The sequence below is a fragment of the Neovison vison genome, chromosome 2, assembly GCF_020171115.1.
Source record: "Neovison vison isolate M4711 chromosome 2, ASM_NN_V1, whole genome shotgun sequence".
In the NCBI taxonomy this organism is placed as follows: domain Eukaryota; kingdom Metazoa; phylum Chordata; class Mammalia; order Carnivora; family Mustelidae; genus Neogale; species Neogale vison.
The window spans coordinates 84,090,283-84,113,720 of NC_058092.1; positions in this window are offsets into that span (position 1 = coordinate 84,090,283).

Here is a 23,438-nt window from a genome sequence, read left to right on the forward strand (position 1 = left end):
CATGTGAAATAATCAAGTAAAATTCTTGAAAGATGAATTACTTTCCTGATTTGCATAACTTGGATTCAATACATTTACACAATATTTGCATTGGAAACATATCTAAAGCCAACCAATGGAAAGAATACACGATTTTACCAACATGCTTATACATTAATAACATTACTTGGCAATCTGATGTTTCAAGACCCAGGGTGAATTACTTATTAAAAACCCATATACAGCTATCTGTCTTTATCTTTCTTTCTGTATGAGCCATAATGGCTCTGATTGTTTTCAAAATTATATTTGGACAGGATATGACTGTTACATGAGACCTCTCAAACCAATATCATTTCCCTCACTCATAAAATACATTATACTGCTGTGTGCATTGAGCCAAATCATTAATGAAGGAAACATAACCTAACCTTTATGCCACTGATTTGACCAGCAGTTACACTGTAGCAAGCTAACATCTTGGAAATTGTTTAAAAAGTGAACCTAACATGATTATGAATATTTATGGTAGATTCACTTATTTCTTGAAAATTCATCCTGCCATCTGAACCATTTCATTATTCTTAACTATTTTCTAAGAGGCTTAACTTTGAAACAGAAAAACAGTATCTGAATCTTACATTATTTGTGAAATCAAATAACCATTCCTGGAGTACATCCTTTCTCTGTATTTATTTAAACATGCAGTAGCTATAATAACTAGTTAAAATCTGTGAAATGTGCAAATTAGGAAGTACATTAACACAGTCCTCACCCTTTTCAGCTTTTAAAAATTGTTTGACTTGCTATTACTATTGTAAAGGGTTGCTGAAGTTTCAATTTAGCAGCTATAACCCATACTTACTAGCAAACTGCTTTATCTGTACTATTCACATTTTCTGGACAAGGTAAATCTAGAAATCTGAATTTATCAATGGCTTAAACTTTTGCACAGACACATAATGAAGGAGTTCATTTTCTGAGATTAAAAGAGTAAATGATGCTGAGCTATAGATTAACTATAAATAGTTTTATTTGATCACTATTTTTACCATTTTTCCTAAAAACATTCTTACAGAAATAGAAAGTAATGGAAATTTGGCTCACAGGTATGAATGAATGAATGAATGTAATGAATGTAATTTGTCTCTTAGGTAGTATCTCTGGCTCAGAAAAAGGAAATATGAATGAATTTCATTTAGAAAGTTGCAAACAGGTATAGTGGGGTTTGACACAGGACCACTGATTGCCATGTGGGATAGCACACAGGAAGCTAGCAGCAGCCCTAAGATGCAACCACCAAATAGAGCTTACTTGGGCTCATACAGTCTTTTTGTTGTCTCCTTCTCCTTCCTTTTTTCATTTCTGTTCATTCTTTTCATTTTTCCTCTCTTCCTTTCTCTCCCGCCCCCCACCTTTTCTTTTTTAATGCATCCTGAAAGGGCTGGAGTGGACAGGACTTCATCTCAGTTTCACTAGAATGTCTTCCTCTCCTTATGATTTCCACTCATTTATGGCATCTGCCTGGTTGCCATTTGACTTGGCTATCCTTTATTTAAATAGGGATCAGAAAACAAAGGAATCTGCCTTGAAGAAAGCTAGTTTCATAGCATTCTAAGAGGGATGATTGTTGATCCTCTGTTCTGAAAACAAGGGCATCAGTGCCACAGATACTCTGATGGTGAGAAAATTACCCTCCTTTACTAAGGTATATTTCATAGAAATCGCTACAACCCTGTTCTAGAAAATTCACTATTTCAGATATCTGATATAATCCTGAGTGATTTAAACCTTCATGTTTGTCATTTTGCCAGTTTTCACTTTATCCTACATATGCCATCCCTTGTAATTGAGATTGCTTTAAAGTATACAAATGTGTGGTTAGTAACATAATAGTCATTTGTAGGTTCCTTACCAGTGTTTCCAAATTGGAACCTGATTTTCAGGGCCCACTCACAAAACACTCAAGCATCCATCATGCAAAATTATGGAATTTAGACTCTATCGAAGGTGATTCACTCATGGGCAAATAACATATGAGTGCAGGCCTCTCTTCTGTTGGATGAATTTCTGCAATTCTAAGGCTAGGATTCATTAGGAATAAAGAAGCAGACCGGCACTAAACAGTGATTAAGTCACAGGAGATTTCTGTGTAATGGTTCCAGCTGCAACCCTTATCTTCAGAGCAGACACAAGTATCTCTGTCCCTTAACTATTTTTGGAAGGAAGCTGCTTCCTCCTGGCTGGGAAGGAAAAACAGGTCAACTGATGTCCCTTTCGCCATCTCCCCCAGAATTCCTTTTTGTTAAAGAGTACTTTCCATTCATTTAAGCAGGACTACCTGACGAAACATAGAATGAAATTGTGTCTAAAGGATCCTCCGGGCTGCTGTCACCCACTTAGATTCATTGATATGCATGGGGTCAATAAATGTTTAAAAAGTTGTTCTTGTGTAGAAGCTTTTGCAGGGGGTGGGGTCAGAGTCTGGAGAGATGTACAAGATGGAGTGGTTTTCTCCCCTTTCTGGACCCAGAGTGTGGAACAGAGCTTTTGGCTGTCAGTCAAATGCGAGAGATCGGTTGGCATCTTGAATGAGGAATGAAAATAAGTCAGTGTTGTTTAGTACCATTAGTTTTCGTTTTGTTTTGTTTTGTTTTGTTTGTTTTTTTAAAGTGTTGGGAAACACTTGGTAAAAATATTACAGAAAAGTGATTTCTCACAGAGAATACCTGATGGAGAAAAGTGATTTCTCCATCAATGACAGGGTGACTACTTATGGCTCGAGTCCATGAATAAGGAACATGAAGGGGTGCCTGGGTGGCTGTTTAGCAGCTGACTCTTGATTTCAGCTTAGGTTGTGATTTCAGGGTGGTGAGATCGAGCCCCGCAGTGGGCTTTAGTGCAAAGTCTGCTTGAGATTCTCCCTTTTTCCCTTTGCCCCTTCCCAGCTCTTTCTCTAAATAAATAAATCAATAAAATCTTAAAAAAAAAAAAGGAATATCAAGAGAATTGATGCCATTAGCATTCATGAGCTATCCCAGCCCCAGAGAAATAAAGAGTTATGGTAGCTAAAGTTGGGATTGTAAACCAACCCATTTGGCACCCACCATAGGCAGGTGAAGTTTCCAGAACTTTTGAGTTAATGTTTGTGGCCAGTAATAATGCGAAAATTCCATTATTCACTTTATTTGGCTGTGACATGAAATCACATGGCATTGCATAATGATAAAGTAAACTGCAAAAAGTGCATTCAAGTGATGCTGAGAGTCTGCCTTAAATGGCAAAAATGTTGAGTGGAAAGCTGAAAACCTGCCAATGCCCATCTATGGTTTATAGTAGAGAAGCCATTAGTCTTGGCTAGGTGTATCACTTCGTACATTATCGTGCATGCAGAATGTGAACTCCCAAGACCTGTGGGGCATTTAGCATCCAGTAGGGATATGTCTTGGAAGAGCCTGGATAAACTCACTGTCTCAGAAACAGATACGGTTTTGGGAGACAACTAATCATTTAAGAAACAATGGATTGAAGGCATAGAACCTTACTGTATTGGTTAATTAAGAGATAATTAGCGCTCTTCCCCATATAAATCAGCAAATAGCCTTACAACTAGACTACTAAATTCTTTTGCAAATTATTGTGTTTCTAAAAGCTTGGGATGGAGAATTCTAAGAGGATCATATCACACAAAGATAGCCACTGACATGGAACCTGACATGGAAAACTAGCTTCTACGTAAAATTGGAAAATGGGCTAACTATATTGATTATTTCAGGGAAAATAGAGAATGAAAAGCTTTAAATCAAATCAAAGAAAGCCTGTCTTATGTCAAGATTAAACCAGAAACTGAAAACTCTGATATAAGTTAAACCAATGTTCTGTGATCCCTTAGGAAAAGAAAACACTAAGATCTAGCTTGAGGTTTTAAAGAACAATTCTGCTAAACCACTTCCCTTTTTTGGTAAAGGATTATTAAAATAATAAATTTGTACATCACCTACATTGACTTCAGTGAAACATAGGGTAAATTTTCTTTTGATATCACTGCAGATAAGATGCAGAGCTTAGATATGTACAGTTTTATGAATTTGTAGTTGGTCAGTGTCCCCAAAGACTGTGAATCAAACAACAAGGTTAATGTGGAGGGAGATCTTAGTGATGTGTCATCAGGCTCTCTTCCCAAGATACCAATAGGGCACTGTCTAAGGAGTATATTGGTTGCCATGGTGATAAGAGAATTTACTGCTCACACTTCATCAGGGCTCATTGACCAGCTTTGCTCACTGATTGTCTGGTTTACAGGGGCAGGAGGAAGCAACTCTTTGTATTAATCCACAAGCAATGGGAATAGTATTGCCTGAAGAAAAGGACTCAAATGGTAGCCAACATACTCAACATAGATATTCTTAAAATAAAAAACAACCCCCCCAAACATACAAACAATAAAACAAAAATTTAAAAAAAATAAGTCATTAGAGGGAAATGATGAATCAATTTCAGATAGCCAGTTAGACTTTTGAAATTCTAAAATAGAGAAAGACACCCATAACCTGAGGTATTTTAGAAAGAGGGACATCCAATTCTAAATCTCAGGTCAAAAAAATCCATTTAGTAATTGAAAATAACTTGAGGGAGTCCATCAGGACAAATACTTTTCCTAGAAATCTTTCAGGAATTTAAAAATGTTTTAACTGAAGATAGCTGATCTGGAACAGTTAAAGGTAGCTCTAATAATTTTGTCTGTTGAGAACTAAGTGAAGGAATGGAACTTTGGAACAAGAAACTTCAAAGATGGACACTAAAGACCAGATATGAGTCCTATAAGGACTTGAAAATTCTAAGTCCTTGGACAGAATTTTTTTTCTTTTTTTCAATTTCTCAGGGAGGCAACACTGTTTTAGTTATCAATTATCAAAAGGAGATACACTCAAATAATGGGAGTTTGTCCAATCAGGTTCATTTTAAGTTACCGGGTTACAAAAGCTAGCCAAGTTTTATTTGTGATTGTATAAGGCAGGGGTTGGGTTGATATCTCTTTCCAAATAGGTTTAAGGCTTCTGTCCCTTTTAGGGAAGAGCTGCTGTAGGAGCACAGCCTTAGCAAGTGGCTAACAGTCGGTAGGGATATTGGTCCAAGTCCAAGCACCCCAGAGAAGCAGGTCAGGGCCACAAGAGCTTTAGCTTAGAAAAGGTATACAGCTAGAGAGAACTAGGCAGTGGTGGCATTGTCTTCTTCTCCCTGTCCCCCCTCCTTCTCGTCTTCCTCATCCTCCTCATCCTCCTTCTTCTCCTTCTTCTAATGAGAGTAGAAGTTGATTGACTATCTTGTTCCCTAGTGTATTCCCATCACCTAGTACAATGCCTGGCAAGTAAGTAGGCATTCAGTAAATGCCAGTTTTTAACAAATTAAATAAATACCAAATTTCACTGAAAGGGAGAGAGACAGAGAAAGACAGAGAGAATTTGATCTGATGGAAAGAAATGCAGAGAATGGTAACTAGCATTCTTTTGCACCTATATTCACCCCTACACTATCCCATTTGTTTTGCATACTTTTTTCTTTCTTTCTTTTTTTTTTTTTTTTTTAAATCAACGTGGCAAACCTCAGTCTCTTATTCCTACTTTACAGAGGAAGGCTCAGGGGTATTACAAATTAACCCAAGGTTACATTGCTAGTAAGTAGTAGTGTTACAATTTTTAAACCATTTCTTTTGGGTTCCAAAGGTACATCTTCTTGCCACTCCACCAAATTGTCAGAAGAGATGAGCGATTTCAAAATAGATCAGATTTCCTCACAAAGCCGTTAGCTCTCGTCTCTAGAAATTATAATATCTTTAGTTTTGGAAGGGATCCTTAGAAATGGAATTCTCTACCTCTTTCATGCTATGGATGAGGAGCTAAAGCCAAGAGAAGTAAGGACACATACCCAAAGGCATAGCAAGAATGGGGCAACATAAAGCTGACCTTCTTTTGTGTAAACTCCAAAACTTCTGACGGTTTACCAAATATCTGTCTTCCACACCAAGTAATAAATTCTATCCATGAAGTCAGGGGTCTTCATGGTCTTACTTTTTTCATATTCCAGGCCTAGCATCCATAATAGGATTTAATAAACACTGAATGAAAGAATGAACAAATGAATGAATGGAACCAGAACTTGAATTTTTTTTTTCAGCTGAAGTATTTAAACAGAGAGTTTGTGACAATTTACCAGTGGTGTTCTGTGTTAGAAATGAATTGTGCCAGTTAGTCACTGTAGTCCTTTCCAGTACCAGCATCTATTACACCGAATCAGCTTAGGAATTCCCGATCTCGCTGTCTGCTACATCCTATCTAGATTTCTATTTTAACATTTACCACAGTGCACTGAAAAAGCCATTTACATCTCCATCTTTCCTACTAGATGAAAATTATGTGTGAGTTGTGGCTGACTGTGTCCTTACAATAGTTTCCACCACTTAACTTGGGTACTCATCAAATCTTCATTGACCTGAATTGCAATAAATTCAGCTAGAATCCTTAGAATTACTTAGGTATCTATCACATTGCTTTGTGTGTTAAGTACTTCTGGTTGAAGATTTCTCTGTGGGAAGGTGTTTATTGAATTGATTGGCTTTCCAACTTGGTTTTCCTTTGAACAGAGGTAGGTAGAAAGTGATATCAGGCATTAATAAATCTGTGAGCCCCTTGGCCTACCTGCACAGGGCCTTTCACAGACCCAGGTATGCTTTTGAATTCAGTGTGAATTCTACATTTATAGAAAGATCTAGGGCTCAGAATTAGCTTCATTAGGCAGTTGGACTTTAAGAGAGTGGCAGGAGATCAAGAAAAACTCTTTTAGGAAGGGGCTCAGAAAGACATAGTGTGCATAGATGAATTCTCCTTTAAATAAAAACTGAGTCAGATTTTAGAATGAAATTCTGTAGTGCTGTCAAACTGTTTGAAACTAGAGTTGGCAGTTGTCCTTTCAAACTGTTATTTCAGAGCACGTGTCCCAGAAGGGACAGCTAAGAATGTTTGTCATATTTGAACTCTTTCCAGAGCCATTCAGCAGGATACTGGCAGTCCACTTTCCGTGTTAATTATTTCTGCCCTGATTGCCTGGCAACACATAACATGGGAAGTATTATACTTTGCTATTTGTGAATGCTTCCAGCTGAATGAAGGAAGAAAATGGAATACAAAGTCAGCTGGAGATGCAACTTAATAAGTTAGGTGTTTTTTGATTGAAAATTTGTTATGGATGAAGTGGTTTGTAATCCCATGATTGTATGTGTTAACCACAGATTCAGAGAGTTTTGAGAGTATCACAGTGGGTCTTGGTAGAAAGAAAACAATGATTGATCTTAATAGCCACCAGACTAAAATCTATGAACATGAATGGTCTCCATCATAGAAAGAGTGGGCTTACTCTAAGCCTGCATTATTTTATCACTCACGAATGTTCTTGTTTGTTTTTATTTTACATTGTTGGGATCTAGAAATTTCAGTTCAGATACAGGAAGCTAAGAATCAAGTGGGATGGACAAAGATGACATTGCTACACCAGTGGAGATTGATGTAAACTGGGAAAGCACATAAGGGTTTGGATCAGTGATTTGGGCACCGTAGGAGCTCCTCACCACACCACTAGGAGAAAGCTCTGTGGTTATGGTTCTATTAAAACCTGCTCTACAGACCTGAAAACAATATATTTACTCATAACCTTGGAAAACAATGACACATTTCAGCATTGTTTCCATGACTTCAATAATCATTTAAAAATGATTCTCTGAAACTTTTCTTCTGTCTGTGTTCATGAAAGTCCGCCACAAGTGATAGCTTCAAAGATGGCAGTGTTGCATTCTGTGTTGGTAGGTAATGCAAGATGATGATCCAATGGGAATCAGTTCCAAAAATGGATTGCAAAGTGCAATTATTAATGTGTTTAGAAATACGGTTTTATTAACCACAATGAGATATCACCTCACACCAGTCAGAATGGCTAAAATCAACAAGTCAGGAAATGACAGATGCTGGCGAGGATGCGGAGAAAGGGGAACCCTCCTACACTGTTGGTGGGAATGCAAGCTGGTGCAACCACTCTGGAAAACAGCATGGAGGTTCCTCAAAATGTTGAAAATAGAACTGCCCTATGACCCAGCAATTGCACTACTGGGAATTTACCCTAAAGATACAAACGTAGTGATCCAAAGGGGCACGTGCACCCGAATGTTTATAGCAGCAATGTCCACAGTAGCCAAACTATGGAAAAAACCTAGATGTCCATCAACAGATGAATGGATCAAGAAGAGGTGGTATATATACACAATGGAATACTATGCAGCCATCAAAAGAAACGAAATCTTGCCATTTGCGACAACATGGATGGAACTAGAGTGTATCATGCTTAGCGAAATAAGTCAAGCGGAGAAAGACAACTATCATATGATCTCCCTGATATGAGGAAGTAGTGATGCAACATGGGGGCTTAAGTGGGTAGGAGAAGAATCCATGAAACAAGATGGGATAGGGAGGGAGACAAACCATAAGTGACTCTTAATCTCACGAAACAAACTGTGGGTTGCTGGGGGGAGGGGGGTTGGGAGAAGGGAGGTAGGGTTATGGACATTGGGGAGGGTATGTGCTTTTGGGTAAATTGGAAGGGGAGATGAACCATGAGAGACTATGGACTCTGAAAAACAATCTGAGGGGTTTGAAGTGGCGGGGGGGTGGGAGGTTGGGGTACCAGGTGGTGGGTATTATAGAGGGCACAGCTTGCATGGAGCACTGGGTGTGGTGAAAAAATAATGAATACTGTTTTTCTGAAAATAAATAAATTGGAAAAAAAAAAAAAAAGAAATACGGTTTTATTGATGAGGTAAATACTGAGTTGTAAGGGCTCAGTAACCAACCCATACTGTAACAGTTTTTATACAGAGATCAGAATCAATCTTGAAAGTAGGTTTTTTCCATAATAATTAGTACTTCAAACCTTCGTTCAGATTATTAGATTGTTACTTCCTCAATTAAACTAGGTTAAAAAAAATGATAAAATCCCAAGCATATACTCGGAGCAGATACACTTAGTTCCATATATAAAAATCCCTGCAAAAACAATACCAAAGGGCGCTTGGGTGACTCAGTAGGTTAAGCCTCTGCCTTCTGCTCAGGTCATGATCTCAGGGTCCTGGGATCAAGCCCCACATCAGGCTCTCTGCTAAATGGGGAGCCTGCTTCCTGCCCCCTCCCCCATCAAATAAATAAATAAATAAAATCTTAAAAAAAAAAAAAAAACTGTACCAAAAATGGACCAAAAACGTGGGGCAGGATATGTTCCCTTTAGACTACTGCCATTTCCTTTAGGTCTGCTATCTATGAGAGTTACATTTGGGCCAAAAAGAGGAATAAGATCATAGTCCTCCTTTGAGTATTATAAAGATTAAATTAAGTGAGAAATCCCAAATTTCCTTAGGCAACCTTGAGTTAAAAATGGGATTATTTTGATAATAGCCATTGTTTTTTCTGCTTCTTTTTTTCTTTTAGTGCCCTAATTGCCAATACCTAGTGCCTCCCCCTTTCTTCACCTTATACTCTATTTTGGGAGTCCTCATGTTTTTCTATGCCACAGTAATTTCCATCATTTATGACTCTCCGTCATTTATGGCTGTAAGCAAGATCTTCCCTTTTGTTCTTTGTTGCCTGTTCTGCCACTTCCTCTTTGTTCTGAACCCTACCCACTGTAGGCTGCTGTTTTTGTTGGACCAAAACAATGCCAGAACTTTCTAGGGTCCTTAAGTGCCAAAGTATAGTGGTATTTGATGGCGGTAGAGGTGAATGTTGACCTTAACTTTTTGTGTACCACTCAGGCGACAGAACGATATTGCTTCCACTCTAATGTCTAAGAGAGTTCCTCAATGCAAAAAAAAAAAAAAAAGCTCTCTAAACATCTAAACTTAAACTCTAAGAATTCAAACCCAAGTTCATGGAGGTTAACCTATGAAGCAGAGCTATGTGAACAAATATCAGCAGATACGTTATAACGTATAACGTATAAGTCCATTCCCCCTCTACCCTTAGACTAAGCTTGTCTGTCCAACTCTTTTTTTTTTTTTAAACCTTTGGGAGAAATTCCTTCTTTTTTTTTTTTAATTTTTTATTTTTTTTATAAACATATAATGTATTTTTATCCCCAGAGGTACAGGTCTGTGAATTGCCAGGTTTACACACTTCACCATAGCACATACCCTCTCCAATGTCCATTACTCCACCACCCTCTCCTGACCCCCCTCCCCCCAGCAACCCTCAGTTTGTTTTGTGAGATTAAGAGTCTCTTACGGTTTGTCTCCCTCCCAATCTCATCTTGTTTCATTTATTTTTTTCCTTTCCCCCCAAATCCCCCACGTTGCCTCTCCACTTCCTCATATCAGGGAGATCATATAATAATTGTCTGGATCATATGATAATTGTCTTCTGATAAGACTTCTCAATACCTTACACAAGTAAACTTCTGGAAGGATAGCCTCATTTCATCAGACAGATGAAATCTTAAAATGTCTTAATCCTAACAGTAGATAAATCATAGAAAAGACATAATAATTGTGGTCTGGGACACAAACTTGTCCTGATTCTTTTGTTTGTATGGCCTGCCACCTAATTGTGTTTTATGTTATTAAATGGTTGGGCAAAAAAATCAAAAGGAGAACATTTTGTGCTGTGAAAAATTTAATTTCCATATCTGTCAATACAATTTTGTTAGAAAACAGCCATACCCATCTTTCATAAATTGTCTGTGGTTGCTTTCATAACACAATGGCAGAATGGGGTAGTCAGGCCACCATAAACCAAAATATTTAGCATCTGGTCCTCTAGGGGAAAAGTTTACCTACTTCTGACATAGAGTAAAGATGGAACCAACAGTTTAGGTGAAGGCCTGTATTGCAGAGTTTGGCTTTTTTTTAGCAAGTGCTCAATAAATATTACATTCAAGTATCCCTTATCTAACATGTTACAGTGCAGTGATTCATAGTCTTTTTCTCCTCCCTCCCTTTCCTTCCTGCCTCCTCACCTCCCTGCCCCTCTCCTTCCCACTGTTTTTCTTTCTTTTTCTTTCATCTGCAGTAACTTTTATCAATCCTTATGACAGTTTCCCTCATTCCCTAATTTTCTCAGTGTATAACAAGAAATGACTTTAAAATAAAATATTTTATGTCAGGGGGCGCCTGGATGGCTCAGTGGGTTAAAGCCTCTGCCTTCAGCTCAGGTCATGATCCTGGCATCCTGGGATCGAGCCCCACATTGGACTCTCTGTGCAGCAGGGAGCCTGCTTCCCCCTCTCTCTCTACCTGCTTCTCTGCCTACTTGTGATCTCTCTCTCTCTGTCAAATAAATAAATAAAAACTTAAAAAAATATATAATGTCAGATCAGTGTCTTTTAGAGATTCCATTATAAAGTGCATTTCAATATACTCTAATAATAGTCAAAACATTAGACATTTTGATTTTTTTTTCAATTAAATGTCAAACATGGTTGTTCCATTTACTTCAGATAACTTTTGTTAGGAAAAGCATGACTCATGGACAAATACACTTTAAAATATCTATTGAGAATCAAAAGTATATTAAAAGGCATATGAGAATCTAACTGTATTTATAATATTAAACATAGGCAGTGATTGCTTTTGTGAGCTGATGTTTGATGTTCTTACACTTTGTGTTTAAAAATGTGTTTCACAATTTCATTGTTTTATATAACTAAGTTTGAATGTTGTACTATAAACTCAAGTATCTATTATTAAGTATTATATGATGTACTTTTTTGTTATTTAATGTTTGTTTCCTGACTAATGAAATAAGAAGTGTCTCAGGCTTCTATTTGCAAGCACCTTAACAAAAATAGCACAGTATGTATGAGTATAATTTTTCTTACAAAGGAAAAGGCAAAATGAATGATCGTTATTTTTTTAACTTTTTATCTTGGTTTTAAGGTAATAGACATATTTTGATATTATAAAATGATTTTATTTAGATGAATAAACTTTATTGACCATGAACATTTTAAAGGTAAGGATATATCGTCTTCATTTTCACATTTTAAGGATTAGCAAAATGAGTACATTTTGGGTGAGTTGATTATGCAATGGATAAATAATTATATGTAACTTTCTATGCTACTGGCATAATCACCTAGCACAAACATCTTCACCATCTCAGCTGTGAGATGTCTTATCTTTCTCTATCTCCACTTAACCCATAGTTGCTAGGCCCACTGAATGGTCTTACTTTTCCTGGAGCTAAGTATTGCTTTCTCTGTACTGAAATCACAGTACTCTTTCCTGAAGTAAGGAAAAGAGATCCCATTCATTTGTTTGAAAGATCAGCATCAGGAGTGCCTCAGTCAGTTGAGTGTCCAACTCTTGGTTTTAGTTAGTTAGGTCATGATCTCAGGGTTGGGGGATCAAGCCCCAGGTCAGGCTCTGTGCTCAGAATGGAGTCTGCTGGAGATTTTCTCCCTCTCCTCCCCGTTCCTCCCCCTGTTCATACACATTCTCTCTAAAATAAATACATGAAATCTTAAAAAAAGGAAAGATCAGCATGAGGCAGAAAAAGTTTGTGCTGTTTGTTTTCTATAGCAATGGTCTTCAAACATTTTGGGTGTGTACCTCATTTATACATTAAGTATAATACTCCTTCATAGATAGGTAGGTAGATGCATCACAGATAGATACATAGATAGGGTAGGTTAATGAAAATAGAGTAATGAGGATAGATGGATGTGAATAAATTAATTCAGGTAAGTATATAAATAACCTTTAATTTTGATGATTCTTTTAAATACATTGACTCAAGATATCTAGTGTACATAAATGTAGTAGATAACATTTTTATGTATAGTTTCCATCCTATTTCAAGTAATTGTGAAAATCCATTATAGAAGACAGTGTAACTCATAAATCACTTTAAAATGTAGTGAATCACAGTGTGCTGAAAGTTACCAATGTTGGACAAGTTGGCATATTGTGTGTGATACAAGGCTGATGACATATGACCCTGGTGCAGGTATCGGTATCTAGATGTGCAATAAAAATTCCTAAAAATATAGTTTTTTGGGGGGGCACCTGGGTGGTGCAGATGGTTAAGCATCCAACTCTTGGTTTTGGCTCAGGTTTTGATCCCAGGGATTGATCCCAGGGATTTGATCCCAGAGATTGAGCCCCACATTGGGCTCTGCACTCAGTGTAGAGTCTCCTCAAGATTCTCTCTCCTTCTCCCTTGGCCTCTCATGCTTTTTCTCTCTCTGTTTTTCTAAAATAAATAAATCTTTAAAAAATAGTTTTTCTTACTTTTATCTAAAAAAAAAATAGAAATTCTAACATATTATCTTACATTCCAGTGGATTGTCTTGCACATCCTTTGGGCAAGAGAAAGTCATTTTTGGCAATTATTATATTGTTGTACTTCTAGATGTGTGCCTTTTTCAGTTCATTACATTCTTTCTTCTTCCAATGTAATAATTCTTAAAGATTTGTTCCAGAAGACAAAAATGGATGAACTTTGATGTGCTCTCTTTAAAATTTTCCATCTGTCCTATCATCGAGCTCTAATCCTGGATACTCTGACCCTCCCTCCAGTCCTTCCTGAGTGAGATAGTGAGACCATAGCCTAGGAGGCTAGAGAATCGCAGTAATTCCTTAATAAATGAGCAGGTCTAGGTGTGAGTTTCAGGAGATGTATTCTCTATGTCTCTTTGGAGGTAACAGACCCTCCTGCAATTAGACATATTTAATCCTGCTCTGTCAACCTATTCATGCATTCCTGGTGTTCTCATTAGTTTTGTGGATTGGAGCTCATTTTAGGACCCCAGATAAACTAGTAATCTTGCTGGAGTCTCATCCTTGGAGGGCTGATACCAATTAACATGTAGGGAATAAGGAGGAAATGTATGTAAGTTTTGTCCCTAACTCTAGTTTCAGCTATTTTGTGAATATTTGTCATGTATGTGCAATGAGGAAAGAGTTGGGAAACAGGGTGTCAAACTTCTGAAGGGGTGTTTTGATTCCAAGATTGATATTAAATTCTATATTCAGACATTACCATATATCAAGATGAGAAGAGCAACTAGTAGAAATCTTATTAATAGGCAAAAAATACTTAAAATTTCCACCATTAGAATCATTTTCTTTAGCTAAGATATTTATTACACAGAGTTAGGATAGAAAGATTAATCTTAGAAGAAAAGGTTCATTCATTCATTATTCATTCATTTATTCACATATGCAAAAATCAATTTCTTTGGTACTTACTTACCCACTGTTGTACTCACTGCTTGGCCCTGGATATATAGAGAGGGCAATGTCAAAAAAAAAAACAAAAAAACAAAACAAAACAAAAAAAACAAAACCAAAAACAAAATAAAACAAACAAAACCAAATTCCAGAACTTCTCAGTTCACAAATTAAATATCAAGCATCCACTATGTATTTAGAATTGTGCTTAGGCAAAGGAAACAGTTAACAAAACCAAAAGACAACTGACAGAATGGGAGAAGATATTTGCAAATGACATATCAGATAAAGGACTAGTGTCCAAAATCTATAAAGAACTTAACAAACTCAACACCCAAAGAACAAATAATCCAATCAAGAAATGGGCAGAGGACATGAACAGACGTTTCTGCAAAGAAGACATCCAGATGGCCAACAGACACATGAAAAAGTGCTCCATATCACTCGGCATCAGGGAAATACAAATCAAAACCACAATGAGATATCACCTCACACCAGTCAGAATGGCTAAAATCAACAAGTCAGGAAATGACAGATGCTGGCGAGGATGCGGAGAAAGGGGATCCCTCCTACACTGTTGGTGGGAATGCAAGCTGGTGCAACCCCTCTGGAAAACAGCATGGAGGTTTCTCAAAATGTTGAAAATAGAACTGTCCTATGACCCAGCAATTGCACTACTGGGAATTTACCCTAAAGATACAAACGTAGTGATCCAAAGGGGCACGTGCACCCGAATGTTTATAGCAGCAATGTCCACAATAGCCAAACTATGGAAAGAACCTAGATGTCCATCAACAGATGAATGGATCAAGAAGAGGTGGTATATATACACAATGGAATACTATGCAGCCATCAAAAGAAACGAAATCTTGCCATTTGCGACAACATGGATGGAACTAGAGCATATCATGCTTAGCGAAATAAGTCAAGCGGAGAAAGACAAATATCATATGATCTCCCTAATATGAGGGAGTGGTGATGCAACATGGGGACTTAAGTGGGTAGGAGAAGAATCCATGAAACAAGATGGGATAGGGAGGGAGACAAACCATAAGTGACTCTTAATCTCACGAAACAAACTGTGGGTTGCTGGGGGGAGGGGGGTTGGGAGAAGGGGGGTAGGGTTATGGACATTGGGGAGGGTATGTGCTTTGGGGTAAATTGGAAGGGGAGATGAACCATGAGAGACTATGGACTCTGAAAAACAATCTGAGGGGTTTGAAGTGGTGGGGGGGTGGGAGGTTGGGGTACCAGGTGGTGGGTATTATAGAGGGCACAGCTTGCATGGAGCACTGGGTGTGGTGAAAAAATAATGAATACTGTTTTTCTGAAAATAAATAAATTGGAAAAAAAAAAAGAATTGTGCTTAGGTGTTGTGTAGAAATAAAAGATATGAAAGGAGGTCTTAAGACCTATTCTATTTAGTTGAGAAGGTCTGATAGAAAATATTTTGTTACTGAAATCTTGCTGTTCTTTTTATACTTTGAGGTATCCACGTGAAAATTTGAAATAATAGCTTCATTACAGGTGTTAAAATTTTGTTCATTCATGATGATAAGATCTCTAAGTCAGAAGCTTCCTTGGGTAAGGGGATTATTTAAGTGTCCTAAGTAGAGAATATAATTGCATTCATGTTCATATAGTGAATAAATTCTACCTAGTAAACATGGAGTGAGTCTCATTAAGACAAAGTAATAAGATTCTCTGCTAACAAATACCATTTTCTCAAGTATGTATTCGCTTCTACAAGATCAAAATCCTCTTTCTGAGAAGAGTTGCCAGTGACATGTTTAAAAGACCCATTTTAACAGGAAAAGTTACAAAGCCAAGTAAGTTTAATTGCATGTCACCTCTTGGTTTTGACAAAATATAATGGCACAAGTTGCTAGTAAACTTAATTATGTAGATTTATTTTAGCTTAACAAAATATATGCTATATAGAGTAAGTAGTTAGCTATGAGCCAAGTTTTAACTTGATATTCTTTTTTTATTACAGTGAAAATGCTCATGAAAGAATGATATAAATTAATGAACTTTACCAGTGTTAATTGTTGTCAAAATGAGTTTTATACTGGAAAAATACCTCTTCTCATAGTTTAAGGAAGTATATAAGGACCTCTTTTCAATGTGTAAGCAGAAATTTGCTAAAGATATTATAACTCCTTGTTTGGCCTTCTGCCTTTGTCAAGACTCCTCAGAATTTCCATAATTACTCCCTAACGACGGCATTCAACTTTTTACAAGCCACTTCTTAGAATGGTATATCATATGGGGACAGAGATTGTTAACTCTACGAAGATTCATGGTCTTTTGATAACACTCCATCCTACTCCTGCCTCCCCATGCTAATTTTTTTCCCATTTCTTCAATTGTATTACCTTTCTTTTGTACACTTAAAACAAAACAAAAACTTGGAGGATATTTGGCTCTTCCTTCACTTTCAGCACCTCCCACTCTCTTCAATATTTTCTGATGTCAGTGTTTCCTATGCATTCTCATTTCTATCACCCTAGTCCCGGAGAGAACAATTGCCTTCTCATTTATGCCCTGGTCTTCTACCTCTTTAACCAACCAAATATGTAGGATTAATATTACCAAGATAGAAATATTATCACTGCCCTGCTAAATGTTTCTGTATAGCCTAGGAAAAAGTTCAAACCCTTCTCATGGCCTTTAATATCTTCCATAATACAGCTTTTGTCTATCAAACCACATGGATTTTCATTCTAACCCATCTAGTCACCATATCTGGACCATGGCATTTTCAGCTTTAGTTGCATTTTTGTTCCATGTTCCCGTTTCTAGTTATTCCTTGTCCCTTAACAGATTTTTCTCAACTTTCATGACTCAGCTGAAATCCTAAATTCTTTACATAGCTTCTCCAAGTCTCCCAGCACCAATTGATCAATTTGTCAAGCTAAAACGAATCTCAGAAACTATGTAAATGCACCCCTGTATTGTACACAAGAAAAAATTGTTAGTCCCAGTTAGAGGCAGTCCTGCTTAGAAGCAAACCTGTGATTTGAGCCCCTTAACTTTCCTTCCTGTTTTATCTTATTGCCTTTCTACTCTGCTTGAAAAAGTGATGGTATTTAAAATTTATATACTCTCTGGCTGGTGATTATGGATATATTGCCTTGCATTATTGCTGAACTATTTTATCTGTATGTGTTTGTTTTTGCTCTCTATTCTGTAAACTCTGAGAAATAAGGGATTGTGTTTCACATGCCATTCAGTGCTAAGCATATTCAAGCAATTGTAAATACTTAGTGCTTGAAAGGCTTGAATGTACCCTTTAAAATTAGATCTAAAATTCTAATGAGGTCCCTGTTTTTTTGCTAATGTTTTCCAGTTGAACATTAAATCATATTTTTTTTCTTAAAGAATAACAAACTGTTTAGATATTCAACATTTACCAAAGTTACGAAGCAAAGGGAATGGAGATTGAATAGTATTAGAAGGTAGAATTCAGATTTTTAGGTTAAGAAATAAATCCAAATACCTTACCACAGTTTGCTTATTAAAAGATATTTCCTGAAATAAAATTAAGATGACATGTTTTGCCAAATTATTGGATTTTCCTCAAAATCATTTTTTAATATATTTGCTTAATATTATTGTATTAAGGGGAAATACTAGAATATGAATAGTTATGTCATTATTCCTTTGGTAAATACAAGACTTTTTTTTCCTCTAAGTCTTGTTCGTGGTCTGTAACACTTGGGGACTCACCAATATTTAATTAACAAGGCAAGCTTTTGAACTATAGAGAGACACACATGAAATCTAGCTTCTCCTGAAATGAAAGAAATTGTTCATGACCTATGAGATACTAACTCCTCATATTGTCTCCTCATTAGGGGCAAGCTAAAGATTATCTGTAACACTAGCAAAATCCGAATATAATAACACAGTAAACAGTTTAAATTTGGGACAAAAAAATATGTTTTCTCTCATTAGTTCCCACCTTGCTGATAAGCAACAGTGATGATCTATAAGAGTTAATGCAAAGTCAATGGAACAAAAGTTAATTTTTTAAAATGTCATTTACCATCCTGAGAAAGTCTACATGCAACATTACATTTCTCACTTTCTGTAAGTCTTGGAAAGACATGATATTTTCCTGGTTTCGTCAGCAGTGAAAATGCCTTCACGCGGGCCTGTAGCTGATGACATTGTAGTGAAAGCTCTCCAAACACTAATTGGAAATTAAAAAAAAAATCTTGACAACACCTCACTACATCATAGTTATGTTTCATCACCTTAGACATTCATTATCACTCACCACATACACATATGTTAATGGGAAAAATTATTTAGAATTGCTGTATTGCAGAGTCAAGATATTTCTTTTTAAATCTTGTTAAATTATTTTTGGATGACTAACAACTTGTGATATTGAATTGTAATTTTATACATATCTTATTGTGCAGAGCAATATAGAAGCCCCCAATTTTTAAAGAAATTCTTCTGAGACTGTTCTTCCAAAGAAAAAAAATGATATCATAGGTTTCCTCAAAGCATTGAGAGAAAAACATTCTGCACTCTCTTCAGATTTATGTATTTATTAGAAGGTCATCACTATCTACATGACTTTAGCTTTCTTATTATTTGAAAAATTGAAATCTCAATGGACATTTTATTAGTTATATGATGATTAATGAAAATTTTTGAAAGAGATACATAAAATACCTTTAAATATTTGAGTGCAACGAATAGCAACAGGAAAAATAGTGCTTGGTTTGTACAGGGGGCTATAAGGAATTTAGAATATGATAAAGATTTAGTAAACTCCCCTCTGTTTCTTTTTCCCCTTTGTAACCAATAAAGAATTATACCAAGTATTCTTGCAGAACTGTAACAAAAAAGAAAAAGCAAGCCTCAATTTGTGTGTGATTTGTAGGATGAAGTTTACAGTAAGTGTTAAATACTAAGTACATAAAATAATCAATTAACTATTCAGTATTTACAATATCTTGTACATATTAACACAGCTGATACCTTTGCCACACTATTTTCTGTAGCTTTAGCTTGGGTTCAGACCTTACAGAATCCTTTCCTTTGGGTAAGTCTATAGTGACTACATTCTATATGGAGACTATCCAAAGGAAATCACCTCTTTGTTCTTCTTATAGTTAATACAAAGGATATCACATAAATGTGTGATAGGACATGTTTTAATCCATAGTCATTTTTAGCCAGGCCAGTGTTTCATCTCTTTCTTACCCATTCATTTGTATTGCCATGTGCTTCTGCATGAAACAGTGGCTGTATCAATGTATAGGACTCCTGTACTTTCTAGAAAGACAGAAGAGGCTATATAAGTCATGCTTCTAAACTCTTCACACTACCTATGCAATTGCAAATTCATGACCTGGAAGGGAAAATGTGCTAAAGATGCATTATCCACATCTGTTGATTATTAACCAAATTATGTTAGAATCCCCCACATAATAGAAACTTGGGTTTATTGAGTGCTTACTATGTGTATGGCATCTAAGTTAAAAACAAATAATTCCTCAAGCTTATAGGGGGAAAAAAAAAACACGACAATTTAACCAGGGTAACAAGTATACCACAACTGGTTTTAAACTTATTTAACCAATAAATGATCATTTATTTAATTTAACATGCTTCTGAAAGCCAACAAACAACTGATACCATCATTCCTTCAAAGTTAGTCAGTGGGGGGCTTATTCCAGTGAATAAAAGCCAACATGGACATTAATTTCACTTTTACAACACAAACCACATTTCCAAGGCTGATGTTAGTAACTCTTGCCTGTTTAACTAAGACATCCTCAAATCAAGCACCTTTCTACTATCCTTAGTTAGGCGATTTGCTTTATTCAGTGAGTCTACTCCTGACCAAGATAGACCTTCCTCACTTCAGGATAAAATACATTACTAATCATTTCCATTACTTTTATTGAATGGTGTTCTCTTCCTAGGACAAAGTGTTTACTAATTTTCTTTTCATATTAGCTCTGTGAAGTAGATACCATTATCTCCATCTTAGAGAGCAGGGAACTGAGATACAGGAAGTTAAGGAATTTTCTCAAGGCTATAATACTCAAGTGTCATATAGCTGGGAAGAGTCCAAGCAATCTGCCTCAAAGCCTAGACTCCTAACAACTTTGCTACACTGCCTCTTACACCTTGTAAAAGAGGACTAGAGACGTTCCCACAGTCTCTCACAGACTAGAAAAAAGAAGCAAAGTTTCAGAAAAACGACTGCTGTGTTTTTCCCCTTCACTTTTATCAGTTTGAAGCAAGAGTGATTTATGAGGATGTGGATAAAAAGTGAAGCACTTTAAAGCATTTTTGGGGGGATTGTAAAATATGAAATCATCAAAATATGGATTATGTGTGCCTGAAGAGCTACTTGGTGAATAACCTTCTACTCCATTTTTGAACCTTTTTCTTTCTTGATTTTTTTTTTTAATAAGAAAAAAAAAATCTCCTGTGATTTCTCCTGCCAGACACAACCCATAATTCTCTCTGCTTTTCTTTTGGGGCAGTTTGGCTGGACATATGCAGTATCCAAGTACCAGTTCATCCAAAATTATATAGGCTAAGCAGTATTTCCTCAGTGGAGTAGTGATAAATTATTTAAAGAGGCCAGGGAGTTTGGTGCTTCATGATTAGGTGATTAGCAATGAAATTATTATTAGTATGTATGAAAGTACTACTAAAAGGTTCTTGGTGGTAGGTGCATCATATTAAGCAGTTAATACTGCAAAAAAACAACATATAATTAAAGAATGGATGGCTATGATTAATGCGAGTTTCTCCAGTAATAACCAAAATATTATTAAAAGTAAGATAACAATTATTACAAAGAATTCTTAAAATTAGACAGTAAAAAGCAAAGCAAAGCAAAACAAAACAAAAAAAGCAACCCAACTAAAAAATGGGCAAATATCTAAACAGAAACATTACCAGAGAAGACACAGAGATGACAAAAAATTCATATGAAAATATGCTCAATATAATTTGTCACTAGGGAATTTAAAAAACTACACAGTGTCTTGCATTCAAGAAAGATCTGATTGGTTTAGTTGCTTCGGGTGTTTCTAAATGATATCTTCCCTTACCCACCTCCTCTACATTTTATATTCCTCTAGTGATAAGATGATTATCTTTTTTGGAGATATAAATGCATTTACAGAGTACTCCACACATTATAGGTGTGTGATAAATGTTGGTTTAAAGTATATCTCTCATAAAAAGTATAGAGTAACTTTTAATTCATCCTGAGAATCTCTGACTTTAATTGAATCGTTTAGTTCATTTACATTTAATGTAATTAGTAATAATTATGGGTTTAAGTCAGTCTTTGCTGGCTGTGCCCTCTATTTTATCTTTTCCTGTTCTTTGTGTAAATTGATTTTTTTTTTTTTTTGCGCAGTCTGTTTCCTTTTTAAAAACTTTTTAGCCAGTGGCTGCTCTAAGCATTACAATATATATTCTTAACTTGCTCCAGTGTATGTATGTATGTATGTATGTATGTATTTATTTATTTATTTTTAAAGATTTTATTTATTTATTTGACAGAGATCACAAGTAGGCAGAAAGGCAGGCAGAGAGAGGAGAGAGGAGGAAGCAGGCTTCCTGCTGAGCAGAGAGCATGATGCAGGGCTTGATCCCAGGACCCTGGGATCATGACTGAGCTGAAGGCAGAGGCTTTAACCCACTGAGCCACCCAGGCACCCTGCTCCAGTGTATTCAGAATAAATATTACACTAGTTATTAAAAACATAAATACCTAACAAAAATATATTCTGTATACTCTCTATCCATTATATTACAGTAGTCATCTATTTTATTTCTGCATATATTCTAAACCACACACTATAATGTTGTTTTGTTTAAATAGTAACTCGTTCTTTAAAAAAAGAAATAAAAAGTTTTAAAAATATTTACCTACATATTTATCTTTGCTTGTGTTATTTGTTCTTTTCATAAGTATAGATTTCCATATTGTATCCTTTTTTCCCTTTCTCCAGTGTTTCTTATAGCATAGCTTTCCTAGATACTAATACTATAAGCTTTTGTTTATCCAAAAATATCTTTATTTCTTCTGCATATTTGAAGAATATTTTCACTGGATATAGAAATCTGGTTTGCTTGCAGTAACTTAAAGGTAACACTTAATTATCTTTTAGGCTTCATTGTTTTTGATAAAAAGTTACCTAATAGATTTATAATTATTCTTGTACATAGTATGTCTTTCTTCTCTAGCCACTTTTATGATTGTTCTTCATCTCTGTTTTTTATCATTTGACAATGATGCACCTAGCTGTGGTTTTCTTTGAACTTATATGATTTGGGTTCATTGTTTAGTATTATTTCACAGGTTACTGAAACTGTTTGTTTATCATCTTTCTCCAACATGATATTAAGATTAGATAACTTCTTTTAATCTGCTTAAAAGTCAGTAATTATTTATAGGCTATTAAGCTTGTCCATTGATTTTGTTTTTCATTTCAGATATGATACTTCCAATTCTAAAATTTCTAAAATTTCTTTGCTTACATTACTGACCTGTTTACTCATATAGCTGTCTTTTCTTTTAAGACCTTGTTCGTATTCATAAAAGTAGGGTTTTTTTAAAAGATTTTATTTATTTATTTGACAGCGACAGATCACAAGTAGGCAGAGAGGCAGGCAGAGAGAGGGGGGGAAGCAGGCTGTCTTCTGAGCAGAGAGCCCGATACAGGCGGGGCTCAATCCCAGATCGCTGAGATCATGACCTGAGCTGAAGGCAGAAGCTTAACCCACTGAGCCACCCAGGTTCCCCCATAAAAGTAGTTTTAAAGTCTTGGTGAATTTTAACATTTGAGTCATCTTCTGGGTTTATTTTTATTGACTGTGCTTTTCCCCTTAATTTAGGGCCATTTTCCTTCTTTTTCACACATCCAGCAAGTTTTAAATGTATGTTGGTCATTATTAATGATATATTGGAGAGAGATTGAATTGTGCTATTTTCCTTTAACTGCTGTTAAATTTTGTCCTGGCACAGCCAGTTACACTATCATTAGGGTACTCTTGATCTTGTCAGGCTTAGTTTTATACTGTGTTAGGTTCAGTCTATTTTTTTTCTTAATCCTAGGGCATGGCCCTCCCTCCAGGGTACAGCTTTTGATCCTAAGGCATAGTTTTTTGATGTCTCAGCTGAATGCCCTAAGTGTCC